Source organism: Pipistrellus kuhlii, unplaced genomic scaffold, assembly GCF_014108245.1.
Source record: "Pipistrellus kuhlii isolate mPipKuh1 unplaced genomic scaffold, mPipKuh1.p scaffold_m20_p_4, whole genome shotgun sequence".
NCBI classification, from domain to species: Eukaryota; Metazoa; Chordata; class Mammalia; order Chiroptera; family Vespertilionidae; genus Pipistrellus; species Pipistrellus kuhlii.
The window spans coordinates 68,231,582-68,254,305 of record NW_023425540.1 but is presented as its reverse complement, the minus strand read 5'-3'; the positions used below and the strand labels follow the sequence as shown (position 1 = coordinate 68,254,305).

Below are 22,724 nucleotides of genomic sequence, written 5' to 3'. Positions count from 1 at the left end.
TCCATCCTCCACACCCCCTGCACAGCCCCTTCCACTGCAGCCCCTGGTCCCCTGTCTGCTGGCAGCCCTGCTCCCACCACTGCCTCTCCCACATGCTGACAGCACTGGCCCCACTCGCACCCGCTGATAGTGCAGAGCAATTGGGACTAGCGCCAGTAGCGGGTGTGAGCGGGGCTAGCGCTGTCAGTGTGTGCAAGCGGCAACTGCTGCCTCAATCGCCTCTCAGGAGCAAGAAGAAGTGAAGAAGCCCTCAGGGGTAATCAGGGCCAGCAGCTGCCATTCACACCTGCTGATAATGCTGAGCAATTGGGACCGGCACTGGGCACCAGCTGCAGTTGCGAGTCGGACGGGTACCAGCAGTGGGTGTGAGCAGGGCCATTGCCGGCAGTGGGTGCAAGAGGCAGCTGCTGGTCCTGATTGCCCCTCAAGAGCAGGGGGAGGTGAAGAAGCCCTGAGGGGCGATGGGGGCTAGCAGCCACTGCTCGCACCTGCTGATGGAGTGATCAGACTGGTGCTAGTCTCCAGCAGCAGGTGCGAGTGCCCAGCAGGACTGCAGTGTGTGGGAGCAAAGAATTTTCAGTAACCACCAGAGGCTTACCCCAATGACAGTGACCAGTACCCCACCTTAGTCTGGTACCCCTGCTCATCTGCTTCACCATCACACCACAGCCGACGCTTGCCTTGTTCCACACTCTGCCGCCTGCTGCTGACACCTACCATGTTCCGTGCATGCCCCCTGGTGGTCAGCATACATCATAGCAACCAGTTGTTTGGTTGTTCCGTTGTTCTGCCATTCGGTCTATTTGCATATTAGGTTTTATATATATATATAGATAAATATTTCCTATCTGCAGTTGTTTGAATCTGCAGATGTGCTTTCCTGGGGTCAGGGCCCAAATGCAAATGTGACTCTGCCAGAGTCTTACTTTAATGTTGTCCTAGACCAAGATGCAATTCAGTCCTGTCTAATTCAGGTTCTACTCCATGGGACTCTGTTATCACATGTAACACATGCCTTGGCTTAAGTTTTGAAAACCTAAATATGATTCAGAAAATTGTTTCTAACAAGTGTGAATTTTCCCGCCTAGGTTTTTTTCTTACTTATTACTCCTCCTTGTTGGATAGATGGTGTCAAGATTTTTCTCTACATTTTAGAGATGACAACAACTTTTTAAAAATAGATTTGTACTTCTAATCTTCCCTGCAGTGGTTAGAAAGCTCCTGAAATGCAGTTCAGCACAAAAGGGCTTTAAGGAGACATATTTTCACATATTCAGCTCAGCATCTCTCCCTTTCCAGAGTGCTTAGTAATTGGTCATCGTTCTTCTACCAAATTCCGAACATAACTTTTCTGAACCAGGGGGAGTATAGTGCACTAACAGATGTTTTACCGGAATTATAAAAATTAACTTCTGCGTCCACAACATTTTCTCTATTTCCTAAAATAAATAATTGGAGGAGATTTTGTGAACTTGTAGTTTAACATTTTCCATAACTTTAGTGACTAGTATATACACAAAATTCACTTCCTTTCAGTGAGAGGACAATCTACTTCCCCACTCCCAAAATACCTGGTCACTGCATGGTGTTTTTTTTGTTGTTGTTGTTCGTAAAAAATAAGGAGCATTATTTATTTTAGCCTCTGCAAAACTGAGAAAATATTGCATTTTCTTTATTGTAATGCACATGTGAAGTTATTTCCCTCAAACCAGATTCTAATTTCCTGTAATTCAGTAGGACAGCTCATAGAACTTTATTGCCTTACATTTCTAAAGTGCCATGGGGAAAAATTAAATCATTGCGCAGGATAGGAAGTAGAGGAGTTGCGATGCCTAGAAAAATGTGTGATGACTCACGTTTGAAAAGAAGTTTCATCCACTGTGAGACTTTAGAAATACTAAGGAAGGTGATTAAATTCTAAGGATCAGATCAACAGAACTGAGAAGTATGTTCTGCTCTCCTCTAAATTAGCAAAATGTGGTTGAAAAAATCTAAAGTACTCAACAATGTCAGTGAGAGCTGCTGAAACTATATATTGTAGAAGTTAACCAGGAAATCTTGCAGCTATTACAGTGTCTTGCCAAATCATTCAATACCAAGAATTCTTCCTGTTTTAAAACTTGAGTCTTATCAAAAGAATATGTGCTTTTTTTTTTTTTGCTTTTTTTTTTTTTAAGCATTCAGTTCTACTCAGCGTTATTAGGAAACTTGGGAGTTTTGGGGAGTATGCTTGTTAGCACTGGAGAAATCACCTACTTAGTTAATTTTGGGGAAGAAATGTTTTCACTTTTTATTCCCCTTATCCTACTCTTCTGTCTCACCTCACATCACCCCAACCAGAATGACTAACGGCACCTTGCATTATATGTGCACTTAATCAGTATTAGTAATATAAGTGGTAGCAAAGCACAGAAATTCGAGTCAACAATGCAGTTATCAGGTTCTTCCACTGACTTGAGGGTGCTGAGAAAAATCATAAAATTCCTTTATTTTGATTTCCTCATTTATGAAAGAGAAGTGAAAATATTCACCCATTCTTGTAAGGTCACATGGTTAAATGTACATTTGAGAGCCAGGCAATTTGTTGATATAAATCCCAAACAGGCTGATTATTACAGCTCCTGTTGATAGATTCGTCTTGTAGCAAGAATATGATTCACATTCAGTATATGAATTTTTAATTAAAATTAGTAAAAAGAGAAAATCCAGTCAAATGTTAATTTAGGCACATTATATTTATATGGGGGAAAAGAGAGAGAGTCACAGTCCACCTGGGTCATTTTGTCTCTCCACACTGACATCGGTGGGTGGAGAAGCTGCCGGAGGATCCAGTCACTTACCTAGGTCTTTCACAAAACCAGCTCCCCCCTGGAGCAGGTGCCTTAGAGCGGGTTTGCTGACTCCCTTCCCTGGATATCTGTAATGTCATGTCTGCATCCATGGGATAAAGGAAGTCCTCTTTCTTACTTTTTTAAATTATTTGTGATGATGGAGTGTGCTTTTTTGAATTTTTGTAGGCTTGCTCTGGTTTGGTTGGTTGTCTAAGGAGGTGATTTAATATGCTTTCCCTCTTTGAGAGTTATACAATGTTTATTGCTCTTTTTTTCTAGATATGATAAAAATATTTTTTTATTTTAGAATATTTTAAAAATATTAAAAATATAAACAATAAAAGTAAAATAAGAATCACTTCTTACCCAGAGAGAACCACTATTTACATGTGGGTACACCATCTTTCTCTTTGGAGGTTGAAGTTATAGATATAAATACTCATATATCCTACTTCTTTTAACATAGCTTTACATTTTATTTTCCAGTGCCATTGAACATCTATTATAAAAGTAATTTTATGGATGTACTCTAACCTTTCTCCAAATATTGGACAATTGTCTTGTGCTACTAGAAAGAAACACTGCATTTCTGATTATGTCCCTAAAATATATTCCTTAAAGGAAAGGCTCAAACATTATATCCTAAAAATAGATCTCTAAAAGGAAAGGCACACCATTTTGAAGCTTTTAGTACATACCAGAAGATTGCTTTTCAGTATGTGTGAGGGCTCATCACCCATGCTGAGAACAGCCTGTGTCACCTCCGCCTAGCACACTCCAGTCAGCCACACTCCTAGTGTGTGATCAGGGATCATACATAGCCTGAGCATCACCAAGAAGGTAATTGAGAATTTGCTTAAGTTTTACTTTATGGATTTTTCAGAGATGTGTATGTGTATGTGTATGTGTACATATAGGTATAGATATAGGTATATGTATAGGTATATATTTATATGCTTTTTAGATTATCAGATTTTTTATTGTTTCTGCTATATTAGTCAGCATTCTTCAGAGAAATAGATGATGGTAGATAGATAGATAGATAGATAGATAGTTAGATAGATAGATATTATAGATAGAAGATAGATAGATAGACAGACAGACAGATAGATAGACATAATATTTATTGTAAGGAACTGGCTTATGTGATAATAGAGGCTGATAAGTTCTAAGATCTGCAGGGTGAGTTGGCAAGCTGGAAACTCAGGAGAGCTAATGGTCTACATTCCCGGCCACAGGCCAGCAGGTGTGAGGCCAAAGGAAAGCCAGTGTTTCTGTTTGAATCTGAAATACCCTGTTTCCCTGAAAATAAGACAGTGTCTTATATTAATTTTTTCTCCCAAGGTTGCACTAGGTCTTATTTTCAGGGGATGTCTTATCTTTCCATGCGCTAGGTCTTATTTTCGGAGGATGTCTTATTTTCGGGGAAACATGGGTACTGATGTCCTAGCTGAATTACTGTCAGGCAGGAGGAATTCCCTCTTCTTCAGGAGAGAGTCTGCCTTTTGTCTTCAATTGATTGGATGAGGCCCTCCCACATTAAGAATAATCTGTTTTACTCAGTCTCTCAATTTAAATGTTAAACTTTTCCAAAAATACCCTCTCAGAAACACTACGATAATATTTGACCAAATATCTGGGCACCCCAAGGCCTGTCAAGTTGGCACATAAAATTAACTATCACACCCTAACACTCTTATGTCACCTTTGCTTGCCTGTCTATCCCAACTATTCACTATAACAACAAAAAAATTGTTTCTTTACAATAGTATATGTTTCCGGTGGTTTTGCAAGTTGATAACAATCAGAAACAGAATGGACAAGACTTCCTCAACAAGCAATTATGCTATGCCCTAGCCAGTTTGGCTCAGAGGATAGAGCATTGACCTTCGGATCAAAGGATCTCAGGTTCGATTCCAGTCCAGGACACATGCCTTGATTGCAGGCTCCTTCCCGGTCCACATCGATATTTCCGTCTGTCTTTCCCTTGGTCTTCCATTCTCCCTAAAAATCAATGGAAAAATATCCTCAGGTGAGGATTAACAATAGGAAGGAGGGGAGGGGAGGAGAGGGGAGAGGAAGTGGGTGGGAAGGAAAGAGGGAGGAAGTAAGGGGAGAGAAGGGGAGGGGAGGGGAGGGGAGAAAGGAAGGAAGGTTTACTCTAGGAATATAGGGTTAAGTTAAAAAATTTTTAAAAAGATTGCAACAGTAGCTCATAAGAGCCCAATCACCTAATAGTTTTTCTGAGTATGGAAGTAATGCTACCATTTCAACTCGAACCAGCCATTTTGTCTTGAATGGGAAAAATCTATTCATGATTTCCAAATCTTGGTACCAGAAACATGAGCTTCCACCATATCTGCCTCACACAGCAAATCAGGAACCTTGAGTGCACAGGCTGAGGAGACCTTTGAGCCTGAACTTCTTTCCTGCACTTCCAAAGTGTCTTGGATTGATGGGAAAATGGGAAATGCTTTACCTCTGGAGTATTTTGAATCTGTATTTACCTGTTCAGTCATTTAGTCATACATTTATTCGTACTTCCATTTTTTTAAAAATATATTTTATTGATTTTTTACAGAGAGGAAGGGAGAGAGATAGAAAGCTAGAAACGTTGATGAGAGAGAAACATCGACCAGCTGCCTCTTGCACACCCCCTACCGGAGATCTGCCCGCAACCAATGTACATGCCCTTGCCCGTAATCGAACCTGGGACCTTTCAGTCCACAGACCGACGCTCTACCACTGAGCCAAACCGGCTTCGGCCGTACTTCCATTTTTTAAATAATACTCTCCATGTCAATTTAAGGATACTAAGTGCATATTGGTTAATAGGGAGGGGAATTAGAAATTCTTTATATTTGGCCTGCCTGTTAATTTTCCTAAACAATCTATAGATGGGATTGCCTGATTTCCAAGTTTGGTAGTAAACATAAAGATTATTCAAATTCAAGGAAAAAATATATAGACAACCATCAAATAGAAAGGATACTAGATTGCTTAGAAGGTAGGTAAGTTAGAGGGTAGTGTGTATCTAAGTGGGTGGTTTGTGTCAGCCCTATGATTGTGAGACTTTTTTTTTTTTAATCTTCTACATCATTTTTTTTTATTGTGTGACTTTAAACTTGGATCCAGAATTTGATGTCAAGATAGTGAATTCATTTATTTATTCAATGAGTCAACAAATATTTTTAAGTGCTAATTATATGCCAGGCACTTGTGAAAATGCAATGGTCTTAATAACATTGTGGGGGTTTTCTGAATAGAGAGGGCTAGAAGACAGAAGGAAAGTCTATAAAATATACCTTTTAATGCAGTTTTCCCAATGACTGCATTGCCATTAAAGAAGATTGCTCATGTAAAGAAACTGTGTATGGTTTTGTAGTTAAAAAATAATACAGTTTATTGAAGCAGATTGGAGCTTTATTCCTTGAAACTAATAAAAGAGGCTTATGGGAGCTGGAAAGAAATAAAGAGAATGAGTTTACAATCATCTGTAGATACACAAGCATCTAAAAAGATGGCCTTTTCACTCGTTTTAATGAAAATATCTCAAAACCTCCACGGTAATGGGCAATTTGCCTAGGAACTCATCTTCATTATTTGTGTAACTTTTAATCTGCCCACTTTTAGTTTCCTGTGCATCAAAACCACTTAAGGGCTCTATAAAGATACTGAGGAAAAAGCCATGGTTAAAGCAGAAAAATTCTGTTATTGAATTTGCCACAGTGATCATCATTTGTAAATCTAAGAAATGAATCCAATTTATGGACAGACCAAGCTAGAGAAGTCAGCATGCCTTGTTTGCATACATACACGCTGTCATCATGGATTACTTTTAGTTGCATTTTCTCTTCCAGCAGACAGGACATATTTTATATCACCTAGAAAAGAGAACTTAATAAAAATCATGATGCAGTGTATCCCGGCTTCTTTCTAGTGTTCAGATCCTTATATGACCCAGATACCTGAAACGCTGTAAATTTCCCCTTCCACATGCCCCTGTTTTATTAAAAGAACATGCATTGCTCTCTAAGCTACCTGGTAAACATCTAAGTGGGCCCAGGGCTGAGTGCTGTGTAAACAAGATAAAGAGAGTGCCTGGTTCTGGGAATGTTGACATCAACAGATGAAAGTGGAATTACAAACTCAGTTTGATTTTCTCCTGCAAAGAACCGTCCTCCTCAGAAAAGAAGGCCACCATTCATTCATCTGTATCTATCCTGCTTCTGAGTCGCTACCTCATTCTGGGGCTAAAATGGTACTTGGCCCTTAGACAAACCCAGGAAGGATAAAGGGAAAGTTACAGAGTTATAGTGGCCAACCTGGCTCCTCAGAGCCTCGTTTTAGACCTCTAGCAAAAACTAAAGGAGACACCAAAACCGGTTTGGCTCAGTGGATAGAGTGTCGGCCTGCGGACTGTAAGGTCCCAGGTTCAATTCTGGTCAAGGGCATGTACCTTGGTTGTGGGCATACCCCCAGTAGGGTGTGCAAGAAGCACCTGATTGATGTTTCTCAATCTCTCTTCCTCTCTGTAAAAAATCAACTATATATATATCTATATTTTTTTAAAAAACTAAGGGGGAGAATTTCTATTCTTTATTGTATTGATGCTGTGTTTTAAGGTAATATTCTCTGCACACTTCACCTTACAGTTAATTGTTTTAGGTGTGCCTTCTATTTGTGTTCAGTCTCACCTTAATGTTTTTCCAGTAAGTTCTGGCCCTTCCACCCCAATTCAGGATCACAGCATCCAGTGGCAGGATTCATCAGGCCCACCTCTGTCCCTCTCCAGAGCCATAAATAATATTCCAATAATAATGAGAGATACCACTGAATGGGCACCCACTGGACAAGACATCTGGGCTAATTTGCACAATGATTCTATATGGGAGGCACTTTCTTTTCTTACAGATGGGCAAATTAGCATAAGTTAGTTATCCAAGGTTGAACCTGAGTAACTGGTGGCAAAAACCAGTATTCAAAGCCGTGTACCCGATTCCTAAGCCCATCTTTTTTCCTGCTCCTCCACTCTGCTTCTCCTATATTACTAATAGTGTCAGTTTTGTGATAAATGCCTTTTGGCTTTAATACAAGTATCAAAAGCAATAGTGTACTCTTGTGATATTTGAAGTTGCTGTGGCCCTCACACAATAATGGCAGCTAGGAGTGTTTGCTGTGAGCCAAGATCTATGCTAGCATTACATACGTTATTCCATTTAATCCTAAAATAGGAGGTTGGGTACTATTTTATCCCCAACTTGATGAAACATAACTGATAGATGGAAATGCTGGGATTCAAACTAAAGATGTTAATTCCATGGCTCACATGCTGAATCACTGCAGTAAACAGCATTCTCTTGCTTTGTTCTTTAAAAAGAAAATTGTAACAGTCACTGGGAAGGCTAGTGACTTCTGGCTTCTATCAGTAGTCAAGCTGATTATTACCACTGGTTATGGTGGCATGTGTTTTCTTCCCTATTGTGCTCATATTAGAAGTCTCCAGTCTGGATCATACACTAGTAGTCCCTAAGCTCTCTGACTGAATCCAGAAAGGTAAGAATTATGGCGAATTGTTAGCATATACATGGCATTATATTATAGTCATTTGTTGAATAAGTTGAGGTTTTATTGAATTGAAAATAAAAGATGGCATTGTATAGGGTGTGTGTGTGTGTGTGTGTGTGTGTGTGTGTGTGTGTGTGTTTAAAGATATGCTTTTATTTTCATTAGCCAAGAGGTCAGGATCTGAAAATATAACTAGAGGTCCAGCTATCTGCATAACACTATTATTTCTGACAGAGAACTATTTACTAGAAGGATTCTCAGTGGGCGCTGAATTGCTTTTGTTAGTTTATTTAAAGTGTGCACTTCCCTTTTCACCTTTGTTTCAAAAGAGAGTATCTGAATCTGTGAAAGTCCTCCATTACAGAGTGATAGAGTTGTTTCCCACCTGTTCCTTGGTTCAGCAGCTCTTGGTGAGCTCCAGGAGAGAGCTGCAAAGCAGAAGAGAGCTGCTTCACTCTGCTCATGCATCTTGGCATGCATTCCTCAGCCTATCTCCCTCCTGCGTACAGTAGCGACCCCCCACACTGGTGTCTATGGGGCCATTTAGGAATCTCCCCTGATTCCCTCCCCCTGTTATTTTTCCTCTCACTGTTTTGTGATTCTTCACTGAATTTCAAGCTGACTAGAAATGCGGACGGGCACATAAGCATCTAGGTTTCCCAAAATACGCATTTTTCATGAGTCCCATGATCACTCTGTTTTAATGTCTGACTGACAGCTGCCCATCAGTAAAATGAGGCGATAATGGGCAGAAAATGTCTCTGCTCTTAGGAGAGCAAAGAAGGGAAGACCCCGGATTCCTATCAGTCTCAGAGACACGTGTCAGCCATGGTTAAAGAAGACTTCTAAGGGCCTCTGTGGGGAATACCTATGAACGGCCCAAACATTCTCGCCCTTATTAGTGAGAAGAAGAAAAGGGAGCTGTTTCTCATGCATGAGCAGACTTCACCCACCGTGAAGATTCTTCCCCTAGTGGGAGCCCAGTGTGTTAATGTGTCACCTGGAGCAGGGCGTGGCCGTGCCAGATGGCACCCGCAGCTTCACTGATGGGTCCCAGACAAAGCGCAAGCTGATACAGCTCAGGTGGTCTCAACTAGTCATTCTGAAGAGAGTAGTTCTGCCCACCCACTTACCCATGCTCGAGTGCCATCAGATGTATCTAACACACAATATGGAAGTGGAAGTCTACAGGGCCAAGGGACACCACATGAGCTTGTACCACAATAAGAAAAAGAGAGGATATTTTAGAATTGTTCTCATTTTCCTAAGGAATCAGTAAATGCAGGGGTGTTCAGCCTAATGAGAGATTGTATCACTCATAAAGATGAGAGTCAGACACCAAAACAAGTGAGGGGAAACAGCATCTGGCTTTATTACTGAGTGCTGCAAGATGGCAGGAACCGTGCCCTTGACTTACTGTGTGCCCCTTTAAATCACAAACCCAGCTGTCTGTGCTCAAGAAGGATTATTAGTGGGGTGAAGGTTTTTTATTTAAGTAAAGACAAGTGGACCTTTCAGAATAACATCAACAACAACAAAAACAACTCAGTTACTATAGGATAAAACTAAGACACCAATTCCTTACTCTCAAAAATTGGCAAAGGAAAGAATGAGTCCTGCCTTTTCTGTGCATATTGTATTTGAGGGAAGCCAGATTGCACTGCTTAATGAAGGAATGTTCTTCACATGAGAATTCCAGCCTCTAAATGTGGAAGGGAAATTAGAATTGGAAAAACATAACTTGGTGACTCCAAGTGAAATAATTGAGTCAAACCACTATCACCAATGGATTTAATGACTGGACCACAATGGAGACATAAGGCTGCCGTCACCCACACCCACTAAAGATGGGCTGGCCCCCCGATGTGGTGTAATGAAAAGTGCACAATGAATGAAAAGGACACAATGCCACCTATGGCTTACGAGTTAAACTTGAACTTAATCAAACCAATCAATACATTTCCAGAAAATACAAGAACAAAAGAAGACAAATTATGAAAATGGCTATTGAGACAGGGCTCATGAGGAACCCTATAAAAGTATATTCAGCGAGACAATGGCATGAGGGAAAGAGGGAGGTGGCTGTGTGCAAGTGAGAGGGACTTCAGAGACAGAACATCCAACTCCTGTACCCTGTTTGGATCATTTAAACACACTAACTATAAGTGATTTTTCAAGTTGGAGAAATTTGACTACAGTTTGGGTATTAAATGATACCAAGGTATTGTTGTTTATTAGGTATGGTAATGGCTTTGTGGTTATATAAGAAAGGTTCATGTTTTTAGAAATGTATATTGAGGTATATAGAAGCAAAATGACATAATTTCTGGGACTTGCTTAAAAATCTTAATAGGATTCCAGAGACATGGAAGCATGGAACAGAGTGTGAAATCTCAGAGGGAAGTCAGGGAAGGTAATTAAACAAAGACCTTGTAAGCATATATGAATAACCCATGGACACAGACAATAGGGTGTTGAAGGCCTGAGGTGGGGGGGGAGGTAGAGATAGGGGAACAGGAGAATGGGGGGGGGGGACTGAGGGAGTCAATGGGAGGGAAAGGGGACATATGTAATACTTTCAGCAACAAAGAATTATTTTTTTTTTAAAGTCTTAATAGGATGAGAGGAAGAAAAAGAGAGTGAAACAAGTGTGGCAAAATTTTGATTATTAGATGGAAATGATGGACTATATGTGAGTTTACTGTAGTATTCTCTCTGTTTGAAATGTTTTGTGATAAAAAAATATTAAGGAAAAAATAACAGTTCTCTTTCAGAGATGATAATAAATATCTATTGGAGCTGTGACTAAAAACGTCATATTATCTGAGTGTTTAAAATTTTGTGAATTTTTTCCTTAATGTTTTGATAATATCCTTTTAATTTAAAAAAAATAACTAGTTTTGTTAGATTGTTTGGCTAGTCACTAGAAACCAGTTTCATTGCCATACATCAAGCAATTGAGAATTTTTGAAAGCGGACGCTGATCTTAGCTGGCATAACTTGCTTTCTTCAGCATCTGCAGTGGCTGGTCCCCAGGGGCTTATCAGGCTACATGTGTTTTTCACATTTATTAGTGAAATTGGAGATTCAAGAATAAAACACAGTCTGCGGGAACATTGTTATTTTGTGACATGCTAGAGCATCTTTGGCCCATAAAGCAAACGAGTGAGCTCTGTGGGGGCATAACTGTAATTTTCACCCGGGAAGGCAGTGAAGTCCCATTGTATTTGTTAAGCACATACACAACAGAAAATTAATAGTGCTGTGACAGAAAAACACACTCACACTATTGCTATTAATAGTGTAATTTTTAACCACTTACTGGAATTGTAACATGCTGCCAGGATTAATGTTCTTCTCCTTCCAAGAAAAAAATGTCAGTGCTCATATTTGACACTTGTGTCACAGGCTCTTTTGAATGAGAAAAAAATGGAAAGGGCTTGGTGTCATTCCTGATGGATGATGGGATGTGTGTTATTTTTCATGCCACAGTTTCTTATTTAATTGCGGTTTCCTATTTAATTGTCAGAACCCGGCAGAAATTTAAAAGAAAATAAAGCTCAATAAAAATACAAATGTTAAAGCAACTATTTTAAAAAATAGCATAATTTTTTTTATCTGTTTTGAAGGAAAACAACCATCAGACAAAAATTTAAAGGTAGACCTCTGTATAGTATTTGGTTGTTTTGTGTTGGATAATAATTTCATTCCATGTCAATTTTTTGTTCTATCCAGCAGGCAGGATCAGGTGAAGGAACTTCACCCATTGTTTTTGGCAAAGCTGGGTATACAAAGAAATGAACAGACCACATATTTGATTGAGGACCTTTCTTCTAGGTGGTTGAGGAGCGTAAGGGGAAGTTCTGGTGGGAAGACAGCCCTCTGTGTAAGCTGATGCTTTGGGGCATTTCTAGAACTCTCCTCTGAAGCCTGGGGAGAGAGTGGGCTGGATCTCCAGCTGAAAAGGTTCAGACAAAGCCAACAACACTCCAACAGGTGGCAGCCATGTAAGATGCAGGGACTGATGCGGTTGCCAAAGTCAGGATGCACCTTAAGCTGGAACAGGCCAATGTCAAGAGCTGAGACAGGCAGCCCAGGAAGCAAGTGCAGGAGGGAAGAGTGTACTTAGAAAAAAATCACCTCAGTGGTACCTTTGAAGGCATTAGTAGGCACTTTGCATTGAGTAGGTACTTTGTTTGAAGGTAACCAGGAAGTAAGAAAAAGGCCTTTCCAGCCGAAACCGGTTTGGCTCCGTGGATAGAGCGTTGGCCTGTGGACTGAAAGGTCCCAGGTTCGATTCCGGTCAAGGGCATGTACCTTGGTTGCGGGCACATCCCCAGTAGGGGGTGTGCAAGAGGCAGCCGATCGATGACTCATCGATGTTTCTAACTCTCTATCCCTCTCCATTTCTCTCTGTAAAAATATCAATAAAATATATATATATATTTTTAAAAGGATGAAATTCAATTAAAAGAAGAAAAAATTATCAGAAGGCACGGTGGAATAAAAACAATACTAATGTGCCTTTAAAAAAAAAAAAAAAAAGAGGCTTTTCCCTCACTAACTTCATGGTCCCCAAAAATCCAAGACATACAAAGGTGAAGAGATTCAAGATAAAGTGGTCTCAATTAACTCAGTCCTTGACTAAGTTTTACTTTTTTCTTGTGCTTGTTTATATCTTGATTATTTAAAAGGATATATTTTAGGGAATCAATAAAAAGAATCTATGGGGTGTGAATGTGTGTGTGTGTGTGTGTGTGTGTGTGTGTGTGTAGAGAATGGAGTAAAGTAATTCCAGGGGCTGTGTCTGTGCTTTTTGCCTATGATTATACAAGACTGTCAAAGCAGATGTCAGCAGTTCTGCCTTCCTTCCAGGGGTTTTTGGCCTGGGAGATGGGAGAGTAGTAGGGAGGACTGTGGACAGGTAGGCTAGGTGAGGGGACCTAGAGGTAGGCTCTGGAAGGGGCCTCTTTCCCCAGCCTGGCCCATACTGTTGTGAGATGACTGCTGCACTACAGTCTTAAGCCCAGCGGGTTACCAAGTGCCCTCCATGTGCCAGGCACACACCTACCACAGGCCCTCAGTGTCAGGAGCAAACCAGGCTTAGCGCCAAGTACCTGTTCCATTGATAAGCTCCAGGTGGCCGTTCAAGGCCAGGATTCCGTGATCTAAAACCAGAGCTGTGTCCCCTCTCCCCCAAAGGCTCCCAAAGGGCCCCTAAATCCCAAACCACAGGTGTGAAAAGACAATGCAGAAGCACCCAGAGACTCTGACAAGTCTCCAGACCGCATGTGAAAGGTCATGAGGTTTGGCAGATTTTAGTAATTAAAACATATGATAGAGAGTCTGTAATGCCAAGGGCAGGGCTGAAAAGCAAAATCCAAAGAGCTTTAGACTTTGTTCTGCATTTCCTTAATATCCCTTGGCAAGGTGAATAACTTTGGTTTTCCTTGCAAGTATATGAAAGGTAATGCCCCCAAATGTCTCTTGGAACATCACAGGCCTGAAAGCACTGCAGAGGGTCCCTGTCCCCAGCCTGGAGGGAGGCAGAGCTTGGACACTGCCCTGTGAGAGGGCAAGACTAGATTCCCTACTACAACTTCATAATGAGTGCTCTTGGTGACATGCAGATGGGGAAAGCCCCCAAGGAACCCTGGTTTAAGATAAGCAGGCAACTGGCTTTATTTCAGGGTACGGTGTGAGTTGGAGTTAAGAATTAGCAATTCTGCCCTAATTGGTTTGGTTCAGTGGATGGCCCTCAGACTGAAGGGTTCCAGGTTCGATTCCAGTCAAGACCATGTATCTTGGTTGTGGGCACATTCCCAGTAGGGGGTGTGAAGGAAGCAGCTGACTGGTGTTTTTCTCTCATCGATGTTTCTAGCTCTCTATCCCTCTCCCTTCCTCTCTGTAAAAACTCAATAAAATGTATTATATATATAAAAAGAATTAGCAATTCTGTATTGCTGGGTTGTTTGTGCAGAGGAGAGTGAAATACAACTTGGACTGGACCCCAAATCAACTTTCTTACTAGGGGACATTCACTTAAATGCTAATCAAAAATGTGTCTGAACCCAACCACAAATTTGGAACTTGTAGTTTGTAGAACATGTTCAGCTCTTATTTGTGGCTGAAATGTTTTTGTCCTGTGTTATCAGATACCCTGGTCGGCAGGCCGTAGCCGCCACACCTTTCCGCATGCTGGACAGGTAGCTGTTGGCACTGGACACACTGAATATCATTTGAAGGGTACACGTTTTTTCCTCGTCTCCAAGTAATATGCCATGAACATTTCATTCTATTTTGCCAGCGCTCCTATTTTTTTTTTTTTTTTTAAACTTGATGTTTAAACTTTTCTGATATGCCCTGATTGTTCCCAAGCTCCCGGAACTCATCCGTGCAGCTCCATTCCCCCACCAGCTCCCGGGCCCAGCAGGGCTCTGTGTAGGAGCTAGTTGTTATTTACAAGTGTAATTCAGCTGTCGCCATGTCTTTGAACATACGGTGTTGTTGTGGGATTTTTAATTGCCATTTTCATCTATATAATTAAAATTAAATGAAAAAATGGATAGCTTCCAATATCTGAATTAATTTTATGAGTACTGCTTGAGAGGGAAAAGTATGTGTAAATACAATAATTGTTACTTGAGTTGCCTTTAGCAGAACTAGAGATTGTACCTGGCGGAAAGGAAAATATAGTAATTATAAATGGGGGGGGGTGAGATTAGTCTGATATTTCTGTGACTGAGAATCAGAATTAATGACCTGGATGAAAAGTGATAAATAACTCTAGATATATTTCAAATAGTACACTGGGAATGTGTTACAGTAATTCCATTTTGTCTGGTGCTGGTCTGGATTTTTTTTTTTTTTTTTTCCTTCCCAGAGCTCATCATGGGTGTTTACACATTCCTCAAGAAAGGGCCATTATCCCAAATCAAAACCTCTGTCATGCTCAGAAACGGGCATTTCACCTGCTTATTCTGCTCTGTAAGTGTGACAGTGAGCACGTAGCAGAGATAAATGAGACAGTAAAGAGCAGAGTTTGTGTGTGGGTTGTGTTTTGTTGGTTTTTTTTTTTTTTTTTAATTCATTGGGCCAGCTAGTGTTTCACTTGCAGACTCATCAAGGGCCTGATGGTCATGTTTATAAAGACGCGGATGGTCACTTTATTTGAAATGACAAATTCTTCACTCTACATAATGAGGTCAGTGAAGCATGCAGAGAAGAAATGTATAATTCGGTAGCGTGGGTCCATAAGCACAGCCCTGCCGCGGCTATTTAAGTTTAATGAAGCAGCTACTTTGCTGCTGCACATTCTCAGTGAATAGCCTCCTTGGCGTGTTTTTGAAAACTTAAGTGTTGCTGGCAATCGTGTCCTGGCAATCTCCTTGGAGAGCCTTTGTGCCCTGTTCTCGGAAGAAATATGCCACTTTTACATGTTAATGGTTTTGGAATTAGTCATTTGCTCCATTTTCATTGGAAAGCAAGGTCAGTATGCGATTCCCTGCCTGCCTTCATTTTCTCTGAGCATGCAGAATACTCTCAGTCAGTTCATCAACCAGGCAGCGCACTGTCTGGTTATAACATGCCTGAAAAGCCAAAGAAATGTTCCCTCAAAGAGCATTCCTGTTCTCAGAGACTCTTCTCAGAATTCAGAGCCTAAAAATCTAACTCGGACAGGAAATTTCCTGAACAGACCACTATTGCTATTTTTTCCCCATTTCCATCACCAACCGACTTGTATCACCCATTCATTGGTCTCATTAGAGCAGGCCTCGCTCCCTGAGCATGCGAATCCTTGGAGAAGGCTAAGGGGTAGTGCAGAAATCCTTTTTGAAGCAGATTTGCTTGTGTAAAAGGAAGATCGGGCTTCTGAATCCTGGACCAGTGTTAATAAAGTACAGCTTTGATGGAGCGGAAAGACATCTCGCCCTTCCATGGTTCTGTAGTTTCATTCCCCCAAAGTTAAGGCATCTGGTGGTTTTCCCTGAACTAGCAGGACACGATTGCTGGTGCTGAGTCCTCAACTTCACAGCCCCGGGAGGGTCTGGGGACCACTCCAGACCATTTAGTGGCCTATGCCTGGGAAATGTAAAGCAGGACTTGAAATGCTAGACTCTATACCACCAGGCATTTCCCAGGAAAACCTAGTAAGTTAAAAAAAAAACACACATTTTTAATTAAAATCAATTAGCTCCTTTGATTTTCTTTGTTGATCAACTCTGGATGTGGAGGTGACAAAGGACCTTTCGGGAGCTGAGAAGCCTGCTTCTTAAAAATCTCTGGAGTTGGCATTTAGAGTTGCATTTGGAAATGCAATCCTGATCCAGACTGCCAGTCCAAACTTGGGCCTGCTCGGGCCATTGCCTGGGCAGCCCATATGACCAGGTTCGTGCCAGCTGGCACACAGCCTTCCCCTCCTACACCCAGAGATTAAAGTTGACTTGGCACCAGAAATACAGTTCTGATAGAAGCAAGCCTGAAAAGGCACTTGAGAGAGGCTTGTGTTTTATTTTCTAGTGTATTTATCACATGTTAGACTAGCTAAGATAATGGTAGCTGCTGTAACAACTACCAGGCGTCTTCAAACTACGGCCCTCGGGCCACATGCGGCCCGCAGAGGAGTCTGATCCGGCCCGCCAGGTTTTTTGGGCAGTGAGTGCAGCCGAGGTGTTACAGTAGGAATTAGTAGTTCATATAGTCCGGCCCTCCAGCTCTCTGAGGGACCGTGATCTGGCCCCCACTTTAAAAAGTTTGAGGACCCTTGAAGACCAAAGTATCTTAAACCTAATAGCTTTTCATCATACATCTTTTTTTGTTTATTTGTTCTTTTGTTGATCCTCACCTGAGGATATTTTTCCATTGACTTTTAGAGAGAGTGAAAAGAAAGGGGAGAGAGAGAGAGAGGAACATTGATGTGAGAGACACATTAGTTGGTTGCCTCTCACCACAAGCCCTGACCGGGGCCAGGGATCAAGCCTGCAGCAGAGCTGCATGCCTTTGACCAGAATTGAACCCGGGACCCTTCAGTCCAAGGGCCGACGCTCTATCCACTGAGCCAAACCACCTAGGGCCATCATATATCTTTACTAAACATGTTCATGGAAAAATGAAATATGTGCTCAGGGATAGAAGAAGACAAGGCTAAGGGAAAGGAGGAGAAGTGGGTATGCAAGGAAGAGACTCCTTTTGTGCTCCCTCTCTAAGACAGAGGGAGTGGCCTGTTGGCAGGGCTCGAGTGTGTTCCACAAGGTGCAGTGTTGTAGGAGTCATCCAGCCTTGAGGATCAGAAACGAGATGCATCCCAGGCCAGAAGAAGAGCAGAAAATAAACTTAACATAGTAATAAAATACAGCTTTCTCTGTGCAGGGCTTGTTGCAATTTACAAAGCACGTTCACAAGTATCATGTTATTTTAGGCCTTGGATGAGTGGCTCCGGAAGTATTAGTACCGGATAAGTGGCTCCGGAAGTATTAGTACCCTAATTTCAAATGTGCAAGAAATCTCAGCAAAGTCTGAGAGACAGAGTGATTTAACCTCAAGAGTAGTGAACTAGCCGAAACCGGTTTGGCTCAGTGGGTAGAGTGTCTGTCTGAGGACTGAAAGGTCCCAGGTTCGATTCTGGTCAAGGACATGTACATTGGTTGCGGGCACACCCCTGGTAAGGGGTGTGCAAAAGGCAGCTGATCGATGTCTCTCTTATCGATGTTTCTAACTCTCTGTCCCTCTCCCTTCCTCTCTGTAAAAGATCCATAAAATACATATATATGTATTTAAAAAAAAAAAAAAAAAAAAAGAGTAGTAAACCAAGGTGCAGGGTTGGATGTCCTACCTTTAAGAACAGAGCTTTTTGCCCGACTAGCTTGGGTCAATGGTTGTGCATTGACTTATGAGCTAGGAGGTCATGGTTTGATTCCTGTTTAAGGCACATGCCCAGGTTGTGGGTTCTGTCTTCATTGGGGGGGGGGGGGGGGGGAGTGCAGGAGGTAGCCAATCAATGATTCTCTCCTGTCATTGATGTTTCTCTCTGCCTCCTCCTTCATCTCTGGAATCAATAAAAATACTTTTTTTAAAAACAAACAGCCCTAGCCAGTTTGGTTCAGTAGATAGAGCGACAGCCTGCAGATCAAAGGGTGGTCCCAGGTTCAATTCCGATTAAGGGCACATACTTTGGTTGCAGGCTCCTCCCCAAACTCAGTTGGGGTATGTGCAGGAGGTAACCAATCGATGTTTCTCTGTCTTTCCCTCTTTCTTCCATTCCCCCTAAAAAATAAAAATCAATGGGAAAAATATCCTCTAATGAGGATTAACAACCGCAAAAAAAGAACAGCACTCTTTCCCATAACTCTGTGATCCTATGGAGAATCCAGGGGCTGCTGAGGCAAGAGGCTGCACTTCCCTTCCCTTCTCTTCCCTTCCCCCTTGACCTCTGGACACATCCTCATGACGCCAGTCATGTTCCCATGGAAATCACTTACAATGGCAGCCTGTTAGAAATGCAGCAGCGATTATCTGCAGCATGGTTGGGTTCTTGATTTTGTAAAACCTGCGCTCTGTCCTTTAAAGGGGTCAAGTTTAACAGGCAGTCCTTTTTGTCTTAACAATTGACACATACACACACAATACAGAACAAAGAATTGTCTTTGGGAGAAAAAAAACAAACACAGATTAAAAAAAAACAATTGTTTAACCAGGCTTTCATTTATTTAGCCCTCCTTCCTTTTTTATTGTTTCCCTCTCATCTACCTTTTTCCACTGTGTGCTGCTAAATGTGGCCAGTGCCAAATTATGTTTTATTCTCAACCTGAGTGAGAAATCATCAAGGTATAAGTAAAGTCTGGCCAAGAAAGGTCCCATCCTACCAGTGCAATTTGAAGTTTCAAGTTTATACAGACACCAGTTCCTCCCAGCATGTTTCTGTCCTGAGAAATCCCAGAGAGTGGAATTCTTGGGTAGACAAGGAAGACACTTTCTCACAAGAGCAGCAGTAGTGATAAGAAAGTGGTCAAATGGCGCTTGAAATTTTGCACAAAGACCTGTGAGAGACCAGGCGCTAGGCTACAAACCCACAGCTCCGCTCTTTTTAGCATCCCCACAACAGCCTGCTGTTTTCCCAGGTGGCTCTGAATGAGACCGGGGAATGCAGGGGCCATTTGTCACGGCCCCAGGTGCAATAGTCATGCCAGTTGGTACATGCAGCCTGCAAGGCCCACTCCTGCCCACGTCTGGATCATGGCCTCTGGGCTTCCTTTGAATAGAGATTGGGGAGAACATGTTCCCGTCTATGTCCTCCACCCGAGCCAATGATTAGACTCACTTCTGAAACCAATTCAGCCTTCCCAACCATGATCAAAGGTGCCTGTACTCGGTGTGATTCCGTCCACTCCATTTTCAACTCAAGATACAGGGTGTTTTATTTTTGTTTTGTTTTGTTTTTGTGGGGGTAGAGGGATTGAGCAAAAAAAGAGAGAGAAAAGACAGGGGTTTTTTTTAGAAGTATGGAGATTCAATATGCCAGTCTTAGAATTCCAAGGTTATCCTGGTCAATGAATGTGCTGGTGTGCCCTTCACTGCGTGCTGGACTGGAGTCTCGCTTCAGCCAAGTCCTAAGTTGGGCTCAGGGTTCTGCCTGAGGAAGAAGCCACGGGTTGCTTGCAGGAGATGGCAAAGTAGAGGAGCCTCCTGTTCCTTTTTGCCCAACTCAGTGCCCGGCGCCCACTGTGAATGGAATAAACTGATGAGATAGATGGCTGATAATAGCCCTTCTGCCTCTGAGAAGAGAAGCGAACTGAAGTACAACTTCCAGAAGTCAAATTACAGATATAAAATAAGATTAAAGGAAACACTGCTTCTAAATTTGTTTTAAGGGCATTTCATTGCAAATTGAGATTACGTGTTTAGAACTACTTCCTTTGATGGGGACTTGGTAAATGAACTTGGAGACATTATGCGCCTGAGAGACCTAAGCACTGACAGCCTGGTCTCATAGTCTCACTCTGTGCATCCCTCCTCCGCCTTCTTCCAATTCCATCAAGTGTAGGGAGGTTGCGTTTGGCCCTCTGAGTTGGAATTATGCAAAACCCAAAAATAGACTCTCAAAGTGCACCCAGACATAATGATTCCATGCGGCAAGAAGGTCACTGTGTCTGCTTTTCCTGCCAAGACACCCCTGGCTCTTAATCTATGGCTGCCTTGTGAAGCAAGAGAGCTGTGCCAGGAAGTTACACTCTGTAACTGGGAGGCGTCATGAGAATTTAAAATCATGTCAATGGGGTTTTATAAGGGCAAGTCAAGGAAGTAGGATTAGACATAGTTTTAGAAGACGGTCTTTTAACATCCTTTTTTTCCCCCCCTGTGGCCTGAGAGCTACCATAACTCAGCTAAAATAAAATAAAATAAAATAAAAACACATTATCTGGCCCCAGCTGCAAATCCACTCCACCCTGCCAATTCTGCCAAAAATTAGAAAGACAGCCACCCAAAAAGTGTGCTGTGATGATCTGAGTGGTGGGGTTATGAGTTAGTTTTATTGTTTTCTTTTATTACTTTTCAGTAATTTCCATCACATATACTTCCTGGTTTTCTGATGCTTAAAAAAAAAAAAAAAAGCAACACCTTCTATTTAAAAAGCAAAACTATCCTAGCTGATTGTTTAGTTATGTTCTTTGAATGCTCAGTAAGTACCTGGTGTTGAGAAGTCCACCAGGGTCGTGACGATGGCAGACCTGCCTCTTCCCCCATCTCAGGCCTCAGAATAGAGTTTGTGTTCACGGCCCCATCCCCACTGCGAGGTTCCAAAAGGCTCCTGGAGAGGCCAGACCGCAGACCCTGGGAGGACTCACAGCAGCCAAGCAGCACAGGAAGGGCCGTGTGCTGAGCCAGACACCTCCGCACCAGGAAGGGATTCCATTCCCATCCCTGGTCTCCGGTGGCCAGGCCTGCTTGGCACATGCTTGTTGGGAGGAACAGTGTCAGCTCAGTTCATCTGGAAACACCGCGCTCTCATCCTAAGAATGTCCAGTTGATGCCATGTTTTTAGAAATTGGGAAGATCCTGTTTTCCAGACTTGTAGGAGTCAAGTAAAGTGTAAGAAGTAGCGACATATATCTGGGAGCAAACAACCTGTTCGGGAACTTCAAAAATTCTCTTAGGGTTCAGGGGAAAGATTCATTTAGACTTGGGGCCTTGACCATCCAGACTGGTTATTGACCATGTACTCCATCTGCCAACCAACCCTGCCTCTGTCTAGGTCGTGTCAGGCTCAGAAAGTTGAGGGGAGCAGGCTGAGCAGAAATGGCCTGTATGGACCGGGAAGCTATGTCATCTCATCCTTAGACATAAATAATTCCACTAGAAAACCCTCTATTTCTTACACATCACATGCAGACTTAATATTGAATGTAGTGGGGGTCCTCACTCCAGTGGGCCTCACTGCCTTGAACTTGAGGTCAAGTTCAAGCCCATGGCACAGAGATCAGAAACGGAATACCTAGCAGTTTGCATGATAGACTATGTGTCAGGGAGGTAAGGCTGTCATTAAGAATGGATTATTATTGTAGGGTTTTTTGTTGTTGTTGTTGTTGTTGTTGTTGTTGTTGTTGTTGTTAATCCTCACCTGAGTATATTTTTCCATTGATTTTTAGAATGGAAGGGAGAGGGAAAGACATAAACATCAATGTGAGAGAGATATATTGATTGGTTGCCTCCTATATGCACCCTGACCGGGGCTGGGGAACCTAAAACTTAGATATATGCCCTTGACCGGAATCTAACTCAGGACCCTTCAATCTGTGGGCTAATGCTTTATCCACTGAGCCAAACCAGTTAGGGCAAGAATGGATTATTTTTAATAGGCAATAGAGATCTCACTCATCAGTTTCCTCCATTCTCCTATGTGTTACTTTATGACAATGCAGTGGCCATAGATTTTTAGGTAGTACATAAATAAAAAAAACTCAATACTAGTGTATTCATTGTAATGTCTATTAGGGAAACAAATGTAATAAGATCATCTAACTGGTCATCTTATTAATAACTTTATTTAAGACTAAAGAAAATAGGTTAAGTTTTTAAGGGAGATTAATTTTTAAGACATAAATAGATAATCCTATATAGTAAAACCCTAACATGCAAATTGACTGAACAAAATGACTGGTTGCTATGACACGCACTGACCACCAGGGGGGCAGATGCTCAACGCAGGAGCTGCCCCATGGTGGCCAACGCACTCCCACAGGGGGAGTATCACTCAGCCGAAGCCAGGCTCACAGCTGGCAAGCACAGTGGTGGTGGCAGGAGCCTCTCCTGCCTCCGCTGCAGGCAGGC

At 42.0% G+C, this 22,724-nt stretch overlaps 1 protein-coding gene across 4 annotated transcripts in view; it reads left to right on the top strand.

The window, feature by feature from the left end:
- MARCHF3 (membrane associated ring-CH-type finger 3) overlaps window positions 1-22,724 on the top strand; it is a 129,615-nt gene that overhangs the window by 70,164 nt on the left and 36,727 nt on the right. Inside the window, exons 1-2 of one of the 4 annotated variants that reach the window (XM_036409093.2) lie at window positions 20,292-20,325; window positions 21,098-21,106. The exons of 2 other annotated variants lie outside the window; for them this stretch is intronic. The gene's annotated coding sequence lies outside the window, so the exon portion shown is untranslated. Of the gene's footprint in view, window positions 1-15,494; window positions 15,604-20,291; window positions 20,326-21,097; window positions 21,107-22,724 lie in introns of those variants that run through there. One more of the 4 variants, XM_045571114.1, reaches the window with a different exon arrangement.